This window comes from Salmo salar, chromosome ssa06, assembly GCF_905237065.1.
Source record: "Salmo salar chromosome ssa06, Ssal_v3.1, whole genome shotgun sequence".
NCBI lineage: Eukaryota > Metazoa > Chordata > Actinopteri > Salmoniformes > Salmonidae > Salmo > Salmo salar.
The window spans coordinates 24381980-24401883 of NC_059447.1; the positions used below are offsets into that span (position 1 = coordinate 24381980).

At 41.6% G+C, this 19904-nt stretch overlaps 1 long non-coding RNA gene across 3 annotated transcripts; it reads right to left on the bottom strand.

Annotated features, from left to right (window-relative positions):
* Positions 1-6167: 6167 nt before the first annotated feature.
* Positions 6168-9475, bottom strand: LOC106593273 (uncharacterized). Of its 3 annotated transcripts, XR_006770178.1 has the most exons (3): positions 8974-9475; positions 6415-8617; positions 6168-6287 (listed from the first exon to the last, which is right to left on the bottom strand). It is a non-coding gene; the product is annotated as an uncharacterized lncRNA (long non-coding RNA). The 3 variants fall into 3 exon arrangements; XR_001325828.2 differs by having other exon boundaries at positions 6168-8442; XR_001325829.2 differs by having other exon boundaries at positions 6168-8617.
* Positions 9476-19904: the final 10429 nt, after the last annotated feature.

Below are 19904 nucleotides of genomic sequence, written 5' to 3' on the forward strand. Positions count from 1 at the left end.
ATCTTAGCGAATAGGATGAAGAGTTTTACATGATATTATTGCACCAACACAGAATTATAGTGTTCCTGGGAGGGATATAGCTGACACAATTAATACAATTAGAGACGTGATACACAAAATGAATGGAGATAAGATGTATTGTTTTAAGCATAGATTTAAATAAGGCTTTTGATAGGGTAGAACATGAATTTATGTTTAGGAAAGATTTGGCTTTGGTAATAAAATAATAGGGTGGAATAAATTATTATATAGAAATGCAAAAAGTAGGGTGAAATGCAATGGGGTTTTAACTGATTATTTTACTCGAGAGCTCGGTAAGACAGGGATGTCCTTTATTGAATTTATCAGTTGAACCTTTAGCGGCTTTTCTTAATAAGAAGGATAATTTTATTAATCGTGTAGACTCCACAGGGGGGTTTGAGTTTGATTCACCAATATGCAGATGACACAACTATAACAGTTAGAGATGAGGACAGTGTAAAAAGGGTAAGAGAGTGTTTTAAAGTATATGGAAGAGCATCAGGAGCTAAAGTTAATATGGAAAAGTCTGTTGTAATGTATATTGGGAAGGTTAATGAGGAAAATTTATTTTAAAGGAGGTCCAAGATTATTTTAAGATGTTAGGAGTTTTTTTAGGGGTAAAAGAAAAGGAAGCTAGGGATTTGACATGGAGTGGTGTGATAAAGTTAGGAAGGTTGTGAATATGTGGAAGGGGAAGCTGTTAAAATTAAAAAGGGGAAAGTAATTGTTATAAATTCTTTATTGATGTGAATAAAAATTGACGTCATGAATGTCTGGATTCCGTGATTCCGTGTGGGTGCGCCATATTTTATAGGGCCCTAGTCTATGAAGTTGTCATAAGTGTCAACATAGGATATGCCCTCTCTCAAATATAGGGCATGGAAATGTAAGCAAGGTTTGAGCTTTTCACCCTATGAGTGAGCGACACATTGACTTTATATAGTGTACCAAGAACTGGCCCTTCGCTTACGGCCATACCAGACCTGAGTGAGCACTTCCTGTTTGGAAAGTGAGACAGGTGTAGGTGATTGAGCTGTGAGTGAGTTTGCTTGAGAGCTTTTTTGGTTCTTTTTCAATGTTTTTTGAAGTATAATTTAGATTTTTGCATTTTGGGGGAGAGTTTTTAGGTCTCATTTTGGTTTACTATGACGGACAACACGGTAATGACTAACGGAATGGACAAGGACAAAGAAAATGCTCAACGGAAGAAACATGGAGATGAAGGAGGAATGAAATACGGCAAAGAATTTACAGTGGCAGTGGAGTTGATGGGAGAAGATAAAGTTACAACGATGGAATTACAACGTTCGATTAAAGAGGTGTGTGGGGAGGTGGTGGGATGTAGAATGAAAGGAGAAAGAAAGTACGAAATTACAATGCGAAATGGAAAGGAACGCTTAATGGATGGTTTAATGATAAAAGACAAGGATCATGGCGAGAGATATGATTGCAAACGAGCTAGTAGTATCTTTCATGAATCTTCCAGTATACATCGAAGAAAGTTATACTGCATAAGCTGAGTAAGCTGGGGCGTAACTGCTGTCTCAGAAATCAGGAGGAGAGTTTGGCCAGGGACGGAGAGAGTGGATGGGACGAGATTTTGTAAAGTAAAATTCACTGAAACAGTACAAGCATTGCCATATTCGACAAAATTTGAGACACTGGAGGGAGGAGAGTATTTTAGAGTAATACATGATAAGCAGGCCAGGGTTTGTCGACTCTGTATCCAGCCTGGGCACATAGTCAAAGACTGACCTGAGTTTAAATGTTTCAAGTGTGGGAAACAGGTTCATTATGCAAGGGAATGTGTTGGAGGGCAGGAAATGGCTTTTTGTGGTGGATGCCGAACGAGACTAGAGGAGTGCAACTGTGGAGAGGTTTTGGCTGAAGAGGGGAGTCAGGAACTTTGAGGAAGCAGTTGTATCACCGCAAGAAGGAGAAGAATATGGAGAGGACGTGATAAATAAAATGAATCATGATAAGAAGGGGGGGGGAGATTGTTTTAAACATAGATTTAAATAAAGCTTTTGATAGGGTGGAACATGATTTTGTGTTTAGGGTAATGGAAAAATATGGTTTTGGTAATAGAATGGATAAAATTATTATATAAGAAGGCAAAAAGTAGGGTGAAGTGTAATGGGGTTTTAACTGATTCTTTTATTCTTGAGAGGTCAGTGAGACAGGGGTGTCTTATCAGCTTTATTATTTGTTTTATCGGTAGAACCTTTAGAAGCATTTCTTAAAAAAGATCATTTTATAAATTGTGTACAGACTCCGCAAGGAGGTTTTAGTTTGATTCATCAATACGCAGATGATACCACTATAACAGTTAGAGATGAGGGAAGTGTAAAAAGGGTGATGGAGTGAGAGGAGAATCTGTTTTTGAGCAAGAGGAGATTTTGTCTGCCTAAATCGGCATTTATAGTATAATTGAGATTTTGTTTTTGGATTAAGTTTGCTTTTTATTTTGTGTGTGTTCCCTGGCAGCTGAGTGCTGTTAGGGGGACTCACCCCAGTTTGTGTACGGACTGATCTAATGGCTGAGACCCACGCGAGTATAATGACGATGAAAAAAGGAAAGGAGGCTGGTGAATCTACAAAAGAGCAGAAAATGAGTTATGAAAACCTTTGCGGGGCATAAAGGAAGTGTGTGGAACGGTGTGTGGCTATAGGTTCAAAGCGGACAGGAAATATGAAGTCACGGTGGCGAATGCAAGTGCAAAGGAGAGAATGCTGGATGGTTTCAAGATAAGAGACTCCAGTATTAATGGCAAAGGACTTGTTGAGGGATGAGATGGTGGTTTCGTTCCTAAACCTGCCAGTATATATCACGGATCAGGCGATAGTGGAGAAACTCAGAGTATGGCGAGTGTTGGCGATATCTCAAATTAAGAGGCGCTTCTGGCCAGGGACAGACATAGCGGATGGAACGAGATTTCTCAAAGTGAAGTTCACAGACACTGTGCGTTCGTTGCCGTATTCAACCCAACTTGAGACGCTGGAGGGGACTAAATATTTTTGTGTTATACATGATCGGCAGGTGAGGGTATGCAGGCTGTGCATTCAGCCAGGGCATGTACTACGAGACTGTCCAGACTTTACATGCCACAAGTGTGGAGTGCAGGGGCATTACACACGGGAGTGTGCGTGGAGGAGAGAGCGGCGCTGTCCAGGCTGTGGAAGTAGTGCAGCGCAATGTTCCTGTCCCAGGAGGGAGTGGTTCCTGAGACCCAATATGAGGATCTCAGCGAGGTGCGATGGAGGAGAGAGTGGCAAGGACAGGACGGGAGAGGAGAGTGGCGATGAGGAGAGGGGGGGAGGAGAGGAGACTACCCAGGAGCAGATGGAGGACGGAGAGGAGAGGGGAGCTGTACCTGTGGTGGAGGAGGGCTCCAGAGAGGATGAACTAGGGTCGACCCTGGATGATCTGTATGGAGATGGAGGAGAGGGGTGGTGAGGAGGAAACGAAGGAAGCCGCTGGTCGAGGGGGTGTCTTTAGGATGGTGAGTCCTGAGCGGGAGGAAAATGGAAAACGGAAAGGGTCTGATGAGGAGCAGATGGGGGTGGAAGTGGATGCGATCCCTGAAAGGTGGAGGGAGAACATGTTGAATCTGTGCGCAAAGAAAGGGGAAAAAAAGGACTCAACATGATGGAATACATATATTTTCTCCTAATTATGTCCATAATGGTGAGTGACTTCTGTAAACATTAACGGACTACGTAGTGTGAGAAAGATGGAAGCATTCTCTGTGGACATATGCTTACAAGAGACGAATTGGACTGAGACATGTATTAAAAGCGTAAAGCAGAAATGGAATGGACACATCTATATGAGTAACGGAACAGTACGTTCATGTGGGGTTGCTATACTTAAAGAAAGGAGTGGTGAGTAACCTAAGACTAATAATGAGCGACAACGAGGGAAGGATGGTGGGAGTAGGATTTGAACATAAAGGGACAGAATATGCTCTATACTGTATATATGCACCGAATACGGAGAGAGAGCGATCTTTTTTGGAACATTGCGACAGAAGTGTGTGGGGAACTGCATAATGGTAGGAGATTATAATGTGTGGGTAGATAGGCTAGATGCATCAAGAGGGGTGCATTTCAGATCAGACTCCTCACGAAAAGTACTGAAGGAAATAATGAGTGAGAGAGGAATGGTTGATAAATGGAGAGAAGAGCACCCAGAGGCTAGAGTTTTTTCAAGGAGGCAGATGGTGATGGGGGAATTGAAACAATCCAGGATAGATTTGTGTTTGTTAAAGAGGGAGGTAGAGCACCTGGTCGGAGGGGTGGAGTATCAGTTAACGGCGTTCAGTGACCATGATGCTCAGTCCTTTACGCTAGGGCTGGAACAGAGAGTGGGAAGAGGGGGCTTATAGTGTTTTAATGCAAGCCTGCTTAGGGAGAAAGGGTTTGAGGAGGTGGTAAGAGAATGTGTGCTTGGCCATGAAAGAACAGATGTATGAGAGTGAAGTGTAAATTAAAATCGGTGACAATAGCTTTTGCAAAACAGGTAGGGAGGGAGAGGATGAAGAAGCAGGGAATAGACCATGAGAGGGTGGATGGTATCCCAGGGTATAATATAAGAGTATTTGAGGGTGAGGCAGGAACTGAGGGAAGTAGAAAGGCGGAAATGTGAAGGGGCTGTAGTGAGGAGTAAAGCACAATATGTGATATAGGGAGAAAGGAGCACAGCCTATTTCTTAGGTCTAGAGAAGAGAAAGCAAGAAAAGGGGAACATTTTAGAATTGGTGCATGAGAATGAGGGAAAAATGACAGATTTAGTAGGAATTTTGGACACTGTTCAAGCTTTCTATACAGATCTGTATACATCTGGGGGAGTGAATGGAGAGTGTATGAACCAAGTGTTAGGGGCGGTGGAGGACAGAGAGATAACAGAAGAAGGGATGAAGTGTGATTCAGGACTGACAGTGGAGGAGATTAAGGCAGCCATAATGGGGTTAAATCTAAATAAAAAGACCAGGGTCTGATGGTTTGACACTGTACAGAGCTTTTATTGATATACTGTCCCCTATCCTGGGTAGAGTGTATGAGAGTATGGAGAGAAGAAGGGTCGTGCCGGACTCTATGGGATTGGGGGCACTAACCCTATTATATAAAGGCAAAGGTGAAAAGAATAGTTTGAAGAACTACAGTGAATGTATGGTGTTTAAATGACGTACTGTCACATGCCAGGTACGCCATATATTCAAGGAGAAAATTAGCAAGGTTTGAGGAAAAGAGGGTAACTAAGGAAAATATTTGAAGGATTGGTAAGGAAGGATGTGGGGCTGATGTATAGGACAGGTCAAGGGGATTTTGAGAAGTTTGTTCAAATGGATTGTGGGTTTATCAGAACAGGGGAGGATGGAGGATTGGAGTTTGGTTTTTGAAGCAATCATGTGTTTTTTTTAAAGTTTGTTTTCGTTGATTTTCCGGGGGGCAGTGCCTGCCCGGTATTTTGAGTGCATGCCGGTCATATGGTGTGTAGGTACAAAGAATGTATTGTTCAGGATGTTTAGTGGTATGCCCATGTAACATTTTGATTTTGTCAATCATAGAGAAAGAATGGAGACTCCTGATTTTTGTTTTATGATTCTGTGAGCAGTAGAGGGCATAAGGGAGTGATGAGACTGTATAATTTTGTTGATGGAGTGGAATAATGTGAATGTTATATCTATGATTGTTTAGTATTTATATATATAAAATATTTTACAAATATGCCCGATCTCGGAAGCTAAGCAGGGTCGGGCCTGGTTAGTACTTGGATGGGAGACCGCCTGGGAATACCAGGTGCTGTAAGCTTTTTCTCCAGTAGAGGGTTCTCTTGTGTCATGCATGGAGCAACTGCCTTTTATTTATCGCCCTAATAATATAATGTATTTTTATTGGACTAAATGCAGTTTGTTAGTGCTTCCCCGCCCCACCCTGATCAAATCATGGACAGTGCGTTTCCCTCAAAATGTAGGCAGTATTGTCAGCATTTGTTTTTAGTCTAAGAGACTGTCAATGTCTTTAGTCCAATAGGGTAAGGTGAACAGATTTCTGAAATTAAAACCGGGGACATTTCCAGTTCGGCGGTCAATATATCATTAAAATATCCAATGTTATTATCTATGAAATAGAAAAGGGGACAATTCCAGTTTCATGTATTTAGTCTAACAGGCACACTGTGATAGAGAAAACAACTATATTACAGAAACACTACAGACAAGACAACTGTCCAATCTGAACAGCCATTCAGTGGTCCTGGTAGTCTGGGTAGAATAAGAACAGAAGAGAACATGAGCAAAATTTAAACAGAAAATAGTATATGTGAAATACTTACCAACATAATAAAGAAATAAGATGAGATTGGTAACTACATAATATACTAATACCAACCTAATCTGTATATTTCTCAGAAGAATGTATCTCCTTCAGGATTGCTCTGTCTTTGGCATGCTTCTCCATGAACTCCTGGCAGGGGAGGTTGAAGTTTGTCTTCACAATAAGCATGACCTTGATGGTAGGAACAGTGAACCTATTTCTTGCTGCTGTCCATATATCATTCATTTGGGAGAACACTCTCTCGACTGGTGCATTACTTCCAGGTAAGCACATGACAGCAGACGCTAATCTAGCCAGGTTAGTGTGTGGGATGTCGTTCTCTTTGAAGTGGGTAACCACCGGGCTCCATCTCTGACTAAGCGGTGTCTCAGATGTTTTCCATGCTTCAAGCGATCCCCCCCTTTAGGAACTATTGCAGGCCAGTAACATCGTCAAACAATGCATCGTCATTGATGGTCACATTGGGGCATTTTTCCTGCTGCCTTCTGGATCTCTTCACGCTGAGATTGCCTTTTTAAAAGGAGACAATGTAAATCTTCTAGATTATCTGTGTGCTTTCCCCATGCTTGCAAGTAGTTCACAGCCGTAGTGAAGAATGATTGGGATGTTTTGAGAAAGCTCTTGTTAGACATTGCTCCATTTCCCTCTAGCTCTCTCAGAAGTCCTCTGACCAAAACTGGAATGAAGTTGTCATCACATCTTGCAGTCAATTTTGCCTCAACGTTTCTCAGAATTGCAGCTGACTCCACAGCCCAGTGGTCCTAGCTTTCAAGCATCTTGATCGTGTCACTGAATGCGGTCAAGTTACCATGGACAAAGGCCAGCCAAAGTTCAGTCAGTGGATCTTCGAACATTGTTCGCAGGACAACAGGACATTTGTCTTCAGAAAAAAGGATTTCAATGGCACATACCTTTTCAGCACTCTTTCTAGCGCAGGGAGCATGGACAGCCAGCAAACATTGCTGTGTCCTAAAATGTTATGGTACTCCTGGCCAACAAACTCACAAAAGCTCTTCAGTCTTTCTACTCTGACGGTGAAAATATCCAAATATCTTTGTGAGCAGGTACTCAACATCAAGGGGAATCATATCCAAAGCTGTTCTGGCCATGTTATGAATGATGTGGGCAGGACAACCTAAGCCAATCACCTCCCGCTGCAGAGCACTTTTAACTTTGGTAAGGACATTGACCCTCCCCAGCCTATTCAGTCCTCCAAAGTTGGTATTTGTGTTGTCGGCAGAGAATGCCATGACTTTATTTTGCAGGTTACATTTTTGGATGACCACCAGGACCTCAGCTGCAATCTCCTCTGCTGTTTCTCCTTTCAATTCAACAAACTCAAGCAATTTTGTTTCCACAAATGTGTTGCCACCATATATCTTACAATATCTGACTACTATTGGCAGCAGCTTTACATGTCTATGATTGGACACATCAATGGACAGGGACACAAATTCAACCTGGTCTAGGTCCTGTGTTACCAAAGTAGTTGCCCATGGAGCTAACACGTTACTCACTATGGCTTCACATTTTGTCCTAGCACATGTAAACTTCGGCTCATAAAGCTTTCGTGTCAGTTGTGCTGTGCAGTCCATAGATCTGTAACTATGATTGTGTCGCATAGTGTGGTATGCAAAGACACCCTCCTGCACAGCTAAATCATATTCTTCTTTTAGAATGTGGTGACAGAGGGCATACCAACACGGGAAATCAGAGAGGCTTTATGCTTTTTTGTCTGTTGATGTTCTACCACTGCCGTTCTTCCCCCGCTGCCCATTGAAAAAGAAGAATTACAAAGGGTGCAGTTAACCATTCTATCGTCTTGACCTGAGCGTATAAATGGAAAGTCTCTCAGCATGTTGTCATTAAAATGGCAATTCCATTTCTTGGAAAGAGCCATTGTACCTCCTCTGTCAGCTCTTCTTCACTCTCCTTGTGTCACTCTTCTTACTCTCTTAACTTTTTCTTCTCCTCCAATCTTTCTCCACTCGTCTTCCTTTCCCACCTCACTCTTCCACACTCTCCTCGCTTCACTCTTTTTACTCCCTTAATTTTTCCTTCTTCTTCTTCTTCTTCTCCAATCTTTAATAAATAGTACACTATTAGATAACCAAAGTATTTTAACAGATTCCCATTACTTGCCCCATTTTTGTATTTTATCTCAAAAACATTGTTTGGAATAATAAATTGGCAGGCTCTGTAATCTCTTTCACTCTTCTTCCTATCCAGTCTTCCTCCTCTCCTTCCTCTCCACTCTCTAACAGAAAACATTATGCTAATGTTATGCATGAAAATGTCAAAATATGTTCATACTACTTATAATGCCAAAACATTACAATTGTAATCTACAAATAAATACTCATAATTGTGCATTAATTTAATATAATCATATTTTCAAAATAGCCCGTACACTGCATGTTTACATGTGAACGTTTTTTAACCTAGCTACCATGACAGTAGCTGGCTAACCTAGCTAGCTAGCTAACTTAGTCGACAGAGCTAATGTTAGCTAGCATAACCAATTTAAAACCTTATAAAGCAGAGCATCTATCTACATACTAAATTGTGACATTATAACATCATTAGCTAGTATTTCAAACGAGTGTAACTTACCTGGCTTGAAAAGATGTTTGTGGCGATGTTTTAGATTCACTTCACACTTGCTAGCTTCTGGCCGAGTTTTCCATAGCAGATTTCTCTAAAACTAGCGCGAGCAAGTAGTTAGAAGAAGAAGAGTGAATGAAGCTGATATACCGAGCAGCGCCCTCTGCTGGACAAAACAAGCACAACGCGATTGAGACGTCAACCGGTAGACTCTGCTCCGCGGTCTTTCTTGCCACGTAAAATATTATTTCACTTTGCAGTCTGTTTTTAACGCACAGTTAAAAACGGGTACAGGCCACCAAAAACGGGGACTGTCCCTGGAAAACGGAGACGTCTGGTAACCCTCTGTAAAATCCCTTCAATGTTTTGCCTGATTGACCACCCAAATCCCCCCTTTTCTCCGTTTCTGCAGGTTTTCGCTCTCAAAAGTACACCTTTCTAATAGAAAAACAACACGATTGAATGTTCTATGTCAATGACAATGTTTAAACTCTATCAGGAGACCACTTCTCTACCACAAGAAGGTTATCATTAGCCGCATGCGCACAGAAATTGGGCAGTCATGTGCCGTTCCTGAAAGTTACATGGAAAAACGAATCGCTGATGCATTTTGTTCATGTCTTATGATTCACTTGGGCAAATGAATGCATTTTCTAACAAGTTGAAGGGATTTAATTGATTTCCTCCTTAGGTCAATACATTTTAGAATATTGTTGAATTTCGGTTTAATGTCTGGATTCCGTGACTCCGTGTGGGCGAGCCGTATTTTCTAGGGCCCTAGTCTATGAAGTTGTCATAAGTGTCAACATAGGATATGCCCTCTCCCCCCCCCGCCCACAAGAGTCAAATATAGGGCGTGGAAATGTAAGCAAGGTTTGAGCTTTTTCAGAGTGTGTCACAAAGTGGACATTTCTCTGTCTCGCTATGAGTGAGCGACACATTGACTTTATATAGTGTACCAAGAGTTTCCCCTTCGCTTACGGCCATACCAGCCTGAGTGAGCACTTCCTGTTTGGAAAGTGAGACAGGTGTAGGTGATAGAGCTGTGAGTGACAGAGTGTTGGCTTGAGAGCTTTTGTGGATATTTTCAACGTATAATATTTTGAATTAAAATAAGTTTATGTTTGGTTAGTCCCCCCCTGCAGTTTTGCTGCATGGGGGTGAGTTTTCGGGTCTTTTTTTCTTTCTTAATGACGGACAACATGGTAATGACCAACGGATAAGGACAAAGGCAATGCACAACGGACAAAACATGGACCTGAAGGTGGTTTAAAATACTGCAAAGAACAAACGGTGGCAGTGGAATTGATGGGAGAATACAGGATAATGACGATGGACTTATTAAGATCAATTAAGGATGTGTGCGGAGAGGTGGGGTGCAGAATAAAAGGCGACAGAAAATATGAAGTCACGACGCGGGATGGAAAATAGCGTTTAATGGATGGTTTCATGATTAAGGACACGAAGATAATGGCGAGAGACATGATGACAAACGAACTAATAGTCTCGTTTATGAATTTGCCGGTTTATATCGAGGACGGCGCTATACTGGAGAGTTTGGCCGGGGACGGAGATGGTGGATGGGACGAGATATTGTAAGGTGAAGTTCACTGACACCGTGCAGTCTTTGCCGTATTCCACCAAGTTCGAGATACTGGAGGGTGGCGAATATTTCAGGGTGATTCATGATAAGCAGGTCAGGGTATGTCGCTTATGTATTCAACATGGACATATTTTAAAGGACTGCCCTGACTTCAGGTGTTTTAAGTGCGAAAACCAGGGACACTATGCGAGGGAATGTGTCGGAGTGAGGGATAGGGCAGTTTGCGGTGGATGCCGGTTAAGAGCAGGGGAGTGCAACTGGAGAGGTTTGGGCTGTGGAGAGAAGTCAAGAACTGATCGATGAAGCAGCTGTATCACCGCAGGGAGAAGAAAATGGTAGAGAAGGGGACGTGGTGGATAGGAGATGAGGAGAGAGGGAAGGTGTAGAAGCAGAGGGCGGATGACATTGGGAGTAGTATGGATTCGGAGATGAGAAGAGGGAGTTTTCAGGAAGAGGGACAGGTTGGGCTGGGTGGGCACACTGGGGACTCACAGGTTTTGGGGGAAATCTCACACCTTGCGAGTACCTCGGGGGGTGAAGATATGGAGGGGAGTTTTATGTTGATGACAATACCAGAGACGGAGACACGGGGAGCACAACGGATGTGGGAGTAAAGAAATTGAGTTGGTTGGACGATATGGACTTGGAGGCGATATCTGTTACGGACGATGGGGAAAAGATAGAAAGAACAAGGGGAGGATACAGGAAGAGGGGGATGGAAGAGGAAAGAAACAGGACAACTGGTAGGACTATATATATATATATATATATATGTGTATGTTTGTTTGTTTTTAAATGGTTATATATTTGTTTGTTTTTAAATGGTTAATTTTATGTCCCTAAATGTAAATGATTTAAGGACAATGGATACATTTCAAAATATAGTTCAAATAAAGAATATGGATATTTATGTCTACAAGCAGCCCAACCTCACATTAAATTCGCGTATATATGTACAAAATGTATTTCAGCAGATTTCGTACGTTTTTGTGCATTTTTGTGTGGTTCAAATCGTTCGAAAATACACGAATTTATGTGCTACTTAATTCGTGCGAAAAGACACGAATTTAACCAGTAGGCGACACACAAGCATTTGCAACAACCATAGACGCAATAGTCTGTAATAAATTATTGATTTATTTTACTTTATGAATATATAGGTATGTTGTATTTTTTTTAATCCCTATTAAAACATTGTAGTTGTATGCCTATATGTACTGTTTTCGATTTTTCGGAACTGACTTTTCAGTATAGAATGAATGTAAGCAATGCATGATGGCGAATTGTGTTTTATTCGGTTGTATTTCTTACAAAAAAACGTGTAAACGATTTTTATTGACCAGAATGTAACTGAAAATACAATAGCAGCCTTGCCATTGTCCTTCAATACCAAAACATTTTTTTTCCGTACATTTTGGGAAACGTATGCAGTCATTGTAGTCTTAACTTTAGTTGGCCAACCAAAATGACCAACACGTTAACCCGTGCTAAGGCAAGGGTGGAATTGTACTATGAGCTGGCTGAGTGTAAATACATGGCTCTGAGTGTAAGCACCTTTTCACTCGAAACTTTCTTGCGTTCAAATTCCCATCAGTGCGAAATAGCTAGAAAGCTTTCGTATGTCCACTTGGCTGCACCTACGGTTATGAGAACGATAAATCAAGTGCAATACCTGCGTCGACCTGTGACGAGCAGCAAAACACCGGAAAGCTTCTCGGCTACCGGAAAGTTACAAGAAGAACAATAATGGTTACCTCATCCGGTCATGTGACATTTGTTGATTATAGATTTTTCGCCCACAGCAGACGTTGAGACCCTGGACAGATAACAGGTAGATCGCCAGTTCGTCCCTTGTTGTCAGAAATAAAGCAAACATACACATTTGTTGGGTTGGAAAAAAACGTGTTAAACCAGCAATGAAGGTTACTTAACTAAGGTGAATAAAGTTGCATACACAACATAGAATGTGTGGATATTTTTGGTGCATTACTTACATATATTTGGATATCATTCTCACTTATTATTTGAGCCACCTATACATTAGGCTATATATTCCCCTTTTTATTTTATTTTATATATATTCCCCTTTTTTATATATTCCTCCTCTGTGTGGAGGAGGATGATCTTCAAAGAAATACACATTGAGTGGCAATCTATTCATCTTGTGACTTCTCCTTGGAAGAAGGAGAGAGGGACCCTAGGAGGGACGTAAAGGAGTTGATGAAATCCTGTTCAGACAGACAATCAGGTGAGAGGAGGTCCTATCTAGTCAATGATCTAAATTGATCAAAACCTGTAGACACTGTAGCCTTTAAGGACTGGAGTTGCACACATGCCATAGAACAACATGAACAAGGAAGTGACAGACTAATAGTGCATTGTTGGTAAATAGAGACATACTGACTGATCTGCAAGTAATAATAGATATGTATTTGTTATTCAAAGTGATTTGTAGATCAGTCAGTCTGCGTGTGGGGGAGGATGAAGACCTTTAGTGACGTGCAGGACATAGTTAAACACACACGCTATCAATGACATGCAGCTTTTCTCATAGACGGGAGGTTACTATGTGAAGGAATGTGTTAGGATTGGAAGTTATCTTTATGTTTCTTTTGAGATGGTATGGCCTCTGAGGACCCACAAGACCAACTGGTTGAGGCTATTAAAAAGGCAGAACGCCTTGCTGAAGAGCTCAACCAAGAGAAGGACCCACAAGCCCAACTGGACGAGGCCATTAACGAGGCAAAAAGGCTGGCTGAGGAGCTCAACCCAGAACGGGTAATGTAACAAGTCATACATTACCGGTAATGTAACCCCTATAGCTCCCATACGTGGACAAATATTCCCAACACAACCCCAGCACCACAGCGTTATGATATCATTGCTTTTTGTTTGTCAAAGTAGACCCCACATGGCACAAATGTGAATTTAAAAGTAGACTCCGTGATATGCCCTGAACACGGGCATCAATGATATTGCCCATTGAGCATGAGGCACAGGGGTGCACTTGTTAGCATCCTTGTGAACTTCTACACATGTTAGCTGTGTGAGTGAGCCAGAACGTGGGTCTACTGCAGATGTATTTCCTCAGCTGACAAATCACTTCACCTTATGTGAAAATAAAAGTATTGCTTGTGCTCCATATGTGCACAAGCAAGCCATGCTTGTGGGAGACCTTTATTAGTGGGCCAGCCATTATAATTGAAATATACTTTTTAGGAAAATAATAAGAAAAAGACAAACAAGCCTCCAGTGATTAGGTTCAGATGGAGACAAAGGGATGAGAGAGGACAGATTGTTCCTCAAACCAGGAAGGCAACTACATCCACTTCTGTTGGTAAGTTTCATCCCGTCTAGGTGTTTAATTTTATTGGTCCCTGATCTGACTTTTTCCTTCCAAACATACTGCATCATAGCATATCAAACGTTTGTTGCCGTGCCATAGGCCGGTCTAGTACCATCTACCCACAGCAAATAATACATTACATGCAGGTCTGATCCCACCTTTCACGGTCTCTAACTGTTGTCTGTCTCTGATGAAAATACATATTTAACGAAAGGAGAGTCAGAACTCCAGCAAATCTTTAGAATTAAAAACCTTTTTATTACACATTTTTTTCAGCTCCAAGGGCCAGTACATCAAGAGCCAGACTAGTGCAACATTTTGGGCCAGTCGCTGAGGAGGAAGAATCAGGTATTGATCTATACAATTCCTTGTTATTCAGTGGCCTTGTAAAGAATGTATTGTATTTGTATTAAATCTGTGATCGGTAGTTGAAACCATAACAAAGCACACTCCCCTCCCCTGTTTTGGTTAAAAGCTGAGTGATGGGGTTGGCGAAATGTAACCACTTTCAATTTATTGACAGAGCTATTATTGTAATCGCATCTCTGCATGTCTGTCAGACATATCAGTGTGGATGACGGATCACCAGCTCAAGCTGAACCTCGGCAAGACGGAGCTGCTCTTCCTCCCGGGGAAGGACTGCCCGTTCCATGATCTCGCCATCACGGTTGACAACTCCCTTGTGTCCTCCTCCCAGAGTGCTAAGAACCTTGGCGTGATCCCGGACAACACCCTGTCGTTCTCCACTAACATCAAGGCGGTGACCCGATCCTGTAGGTTCATGCTCTACAACATTCGCAGAGTACGACCCTGCCTCACACAGGAAGCGGCGCAGGTCCTAATCCAGGCACTTGTCATCTCCCGTCTGGATTACTGCAACTCGCTGTTGGCTGGGCTCCCTGCCTGTGCCATTAAACCCCTACAACTCATCCAGAACGCCGCAGCCCGTCTGGTGTTCAACCTTCCCAAGTTCTCTCACGTCACCCCGCTCCTCCGCTCTCTCCACTGGCTTCCAGTTGAAGCTCGCATCCGCTACAAGACCATGGTGATTGCCTACGGATCTGTGAAGGGAACGGCACCTCCATACCTTCAGGCTCTGATCAGGCCCTACACCCAAACAAGGGCACTGCGTTCATCCACCACTGGCCTGCTGGCCCCCCTACCTCTGAGGAAGCACAGTTCCCGCTCAGCCCAGTCAAAACTGTTCGCTGCTCTGGCACCCCAATGGTGGAACAAGCTCCCTCACGACGCCAGGACAGCGGAGTCAATCACCACCTTCCGGAGACACCTGAAACCCCACCTCTTTAAGGAATACCTAGGATAGGATAAAGTAATCCTTCTAACCTCCCCCCCCCTTAAAAGATTTAGATGCACTATTGTAAAGTGGTTGTTCCACTGGATATCATAAGGTGAATGCACCATTTTGTAAGTCGCTCTGGATAAGAGCGTCTGCTAAATGACTTAAATGTAAATGTAATGTAATAACTTACCATCAATGTTATTAAAATAATAGTTTTAACCATGTTTAACCAGTGTTTTTTTTACATTTACTTTGTTTGCAAACATTGACTAAAACAAGCTTATAGTTTGGATTCTGATGGGTTATGACAGTTGAATTAAACTCATGAGGCATTAATATGTTATAATCTTCTAGAATCAATGGGTATATATCATTAATATAAGTCCAAAAATGGCTTTATCAACTTCTGAATGCCCCTGTAAGTCTAATCCTTTCCTTTTTTGCATATCTTATTTTAGAGACAAGGACCAGTGGATTAGAATCCACTCCAGTTTTAAACATTGATGAATAAATAGGTATGTTTAAATTGTTTTACTTTCAAAATAGGGGTTATCTTGGTGTTACTGAATTATACTGCACTACATCTTTATTTTGACAGTGATGCAACATTTTTAAATGTGGCTCAAGTCTCCAGAATTTCGGATTTGAGATCAAATGTTTGATATGAGGTTACAGTACAGAATTTCTCCTTTTATTTCAGGGTATTTTCAGACTTTTCTGATTTACCGTTTCGAAATTAAAGCACTTTATATGTCTAGTTGCAGGTTTTATTAGTGGTATGTACAGGATACTGATGGTAACCACATCCCACAAAATGCTTACTTGCAGGTAGCTTCTCGACAAAGCAATTCAAAATACTGGAGTATAGAGACAAGTTCAACATTTTAGCATCACTGTCCAAATATTTCTGTAGGGGAGTGCAATAACAAAATTCTGGCAGAGCTTTTTCCTGCACATTTCCTTTAATATGAAGCAATCTGCCATTCCACATTATGGAATTAGTCTTAGTTGAATTCATTCAAATCCACTATTGGAATGTTTACACAGTGTCGTTCCTTTTGCAACCGCTGTCTGTAATTGTGAAAGCATTTGCCTTTGAGGCGAGTTTACTCTGTAGTCAAAATACACTGAGTGTACAAAATACTCCTAATATTGAGTTGCACTCCCTTTTGCCCTCAGAACAGCCTCAATTCGTCAGGGCATGGACTCTACAAGGTGTCGAAAGCGTTCCACAGGGATGCTGGCCCATGTTGACTCAAATGCTTCCCACAGTTGTGTCACGTTGGCTGGATGTCCGTTGGGTGGTGGACCATTCTTGATACACACGGGTAAATGTGGATCGTGAAAAACCCAGTAGCGTTGCAGTTCTTGACACAAACCGTTGGACCTTGCACCTACTACCATACCCCTTTCAAAGGTACTTAAATATTTTGTCTTGCCCAGTAACCCTCTGAATGGCACACATACACAATCCATGTCTCAAGGCTTAAACATCCTCCTTTAATCTGTCTCCTCTTTATCTACACTGAAGTGGATTTAACAGGTGACATCAATAAGGGTCATAGCTTTCACCTGGTCAGTTTGTCAGCGAAAGAGAACGTTTTGTACACTCAGTGTGTTTTTGCTGTTTTAAGAACATTCAGAATTTCTATTCGACGATGGGATCAAGTTCTATTGTTTGATATTCCAATTTAGACTTTACTCAATATTTTGGTTTGCCCTGTGATTTAATTAACTGTAGAATCAAAGCTGAGGTTTTTGGCTTGTCACACCATAGATTGTGCAGAGATATATTTGCTGTGACCTACTTACAGCCCTATGTGCGTTTTAATAGATTAATTATATAATATTCTTAATTTAATCCTTTTCCCATTTTTGTGTTTTCAAAAAAGCAATACTTCCATCGAAAAATTAACATCCTCCTAGCTGACTTAGAAGACTCTGAGTGTTCAAATCCTGCTGTGCCTGGTGCATCACACAGTTGGAGTGTGAGGATGGAACTCACAGCATAGTTGGAGGGAGTCCAGGCCTGAGATTGTAGATTCTCTGCTGGCTGCAGAGCATGCTTCTCAGAAGATCTGTCAGTCATGCAATGTGAAAAGGGCTATTCTGCGATGTGGAGACTGTCTGCCGAAACAGCTTTACTGCGAAGACTGCAATGTCTCTACACATGCAAAGTTCCCCCGGCACAACAGTCCATGATGGAGGGATTCTACACGCCCCTTCCTCCAACTACAGCCATATCACTCCACACTGATGGCAAATATGCACTTCATGAACAGGGTGTGTTTTCATTTATTTTGCGGCTGAATGTATTATATCAAATTTCAAATGTATTCTTGTTTATTGTTGTATATAAATATTGTCCCTAGATTGATATGTGGTTGCCTGACTAGCACCATCCATGTTGGCCCTGGGAAACATATCCTCGTAGGAATAAATAGTATGTGCAATATCTACAAGAACCAAACAGTGATGTAGCAATGCTATGTAAAACAACATTAATTCAGACTACATTTTTTCCCTCAAGGTCGCTACAATGTTACAGTGCCAGTGCTGACATGCACAACCTGTCTTAGCACCTGGACAGCAAACTTGGCAGATCCGATAAAGAATGGCTTCTGGCCTGCCACTGTCAACTGTGACACCATATACCAGGTAGATCCGTTCAGCTCTTTTGAGGAGCTGAAAGTGTCAGCCCCAGGAATGTCCCGTCTGGCGTTTGTGGATTTTGGAGCAGCGAACTGACTTCTTTGGCAGGGTAACAATACATTATACTCAGCTTTACCAATGTATGACTTCAGGTTAACTATGTTACATTTGTTACAACACTTTGTGTAACTTAACTTTATTTCCAGTACTACAACTATGTTAAAAGTTCAGGTCTCTTGCTACAGTATGTGTTAGCCTCCTGCACCACTGTCCTGCCATGCCCCTTATCTGTGCCCCTTATCTGTGCCCCTCTTGCATCCAATATTTCCTGTTCTTTACAACATAAGTACTCATCCTACTTTTGCATTGGCTTTCACCTGATTTGCTGTCAACACTATGTACTGGCCCTGCTTTAACTCAAATCCAGTCAGCCATAGTGAATTATAGTATGTTTTGTTTATACTATTGTTGTAAGTTATTTCATATGTATTTTTCCCTTACCAGAATGGAATGATCTGTGGGGACACTTTTCAAAAAAGCTTCTTTGAGTGGATGTACTGCCGCTCTGAAAATGATCAGGTCTGTGATATACAGTACTTTGACTGTTCAGTCTGTTCACCCAGCATGCTTGCAGTGTCAGTGGACGGGAACAAGAAGCTGTATCGATTCAAAAAAAGGGTATGTAAAACGATTCATAATTTATTAAATAACACCATACTCTATATCATTTAAACAATCCAAACAAGGTTTGCCTTTTCTTTGTCCAGTGTGAACGTTTTCAAATGCAGTTGAGTTTATTTTAGCTTAAATGTTTTGAGTTTGTAATTAAATTAATTATCAACATTGTCAAGTGTCCCACAATCAGTTACTGAGGTTGATTGCTATGTCATATTTAATGTATTTCACGTATCCTTTCAAGGACTGATGACAAAGGATTATTTAATGGCGTGTTTATCTGCAAGGATGAGGATGTGTCTGACTTTGAACTATGTCCATAGAAAGACTAAACATGTACGTTTCCTGTGTATCTTCTAATAAGTGAAATAGGACTGGCCTCGGGCCATCTGACTCAAAGGCAGACTCGTTATACACTATTCCAATAAAAACATTATTTTGGAGAGATGGTAATCCTCGCTCTTCAAGTCCATGGTCGTTACACTACTCCCTCTGTTCAGAAATGCAACACACTTTACAAGTGCTTCTTTTTGACAGTCAATCTCCAACTTCTGATCTCCATTGTAGCGAACATAGGGGGTAGCTCAGCGCCCTAAGCTAGATTTTAAAAACCTAACCACTGTCCCGTTAACACTTCCCCCCCCCAAAAAAACATTTTTTCTACCTATACTCTTCTACTTCCTTGTCTAGGGTTATGGAAAAGGGGCATGTGGAGCATCCCAGTTCACAGCAGCTAAAGAGTCGTCGAAAACAAACGACAAACTTGATGAAGAGGGACTCGAAGTTGCCGTCTGCCGCCACGGAATACTACTAAGGAGCCTCAACATGATGCGTGAAGAGATATTTGCTGTTCTTGCAGAAGGAATTGTCTGGCAGCAGGAACATACAATTCATGTGTACAGATGTGATCTGCAAATTTTGGCCATACCTGACCAAAGTTGCCCTTCATTGTCTAGAGCTCGCCACTCTTCTAGACATGAAGCCACTTCTTTCCGTCATGCATGCAAAGGCACATCCTTTGAAATGCAAGGTAAGTTTTTCTTTATTAAACTGTTCTAAGAGAATTTCCAGCTTCAGTCCTTTACAAGGCTTCCCATTTAGATGTTTGTTATTCACATAATTGCAATATTAAGTCAATATTTTTTTAATGTAAATTAAGATTAAGTGGGGAGGACGGAATCAGGAAGGAGCTGGCACAACTCTGGGGGAGGAAGTGGAACAAGGGAACAGCTTCTTGTCGAAGGCTGCAATCTGTTCCAAGCAAATGTCCAAAGGAGGTAAACAATTTGTTTAAGGTTGTTCTATTCAGCTATGTTAATACTTATCTGGAATAAGGACTTCTATTTGGCTTTTCTAGCAAGAAC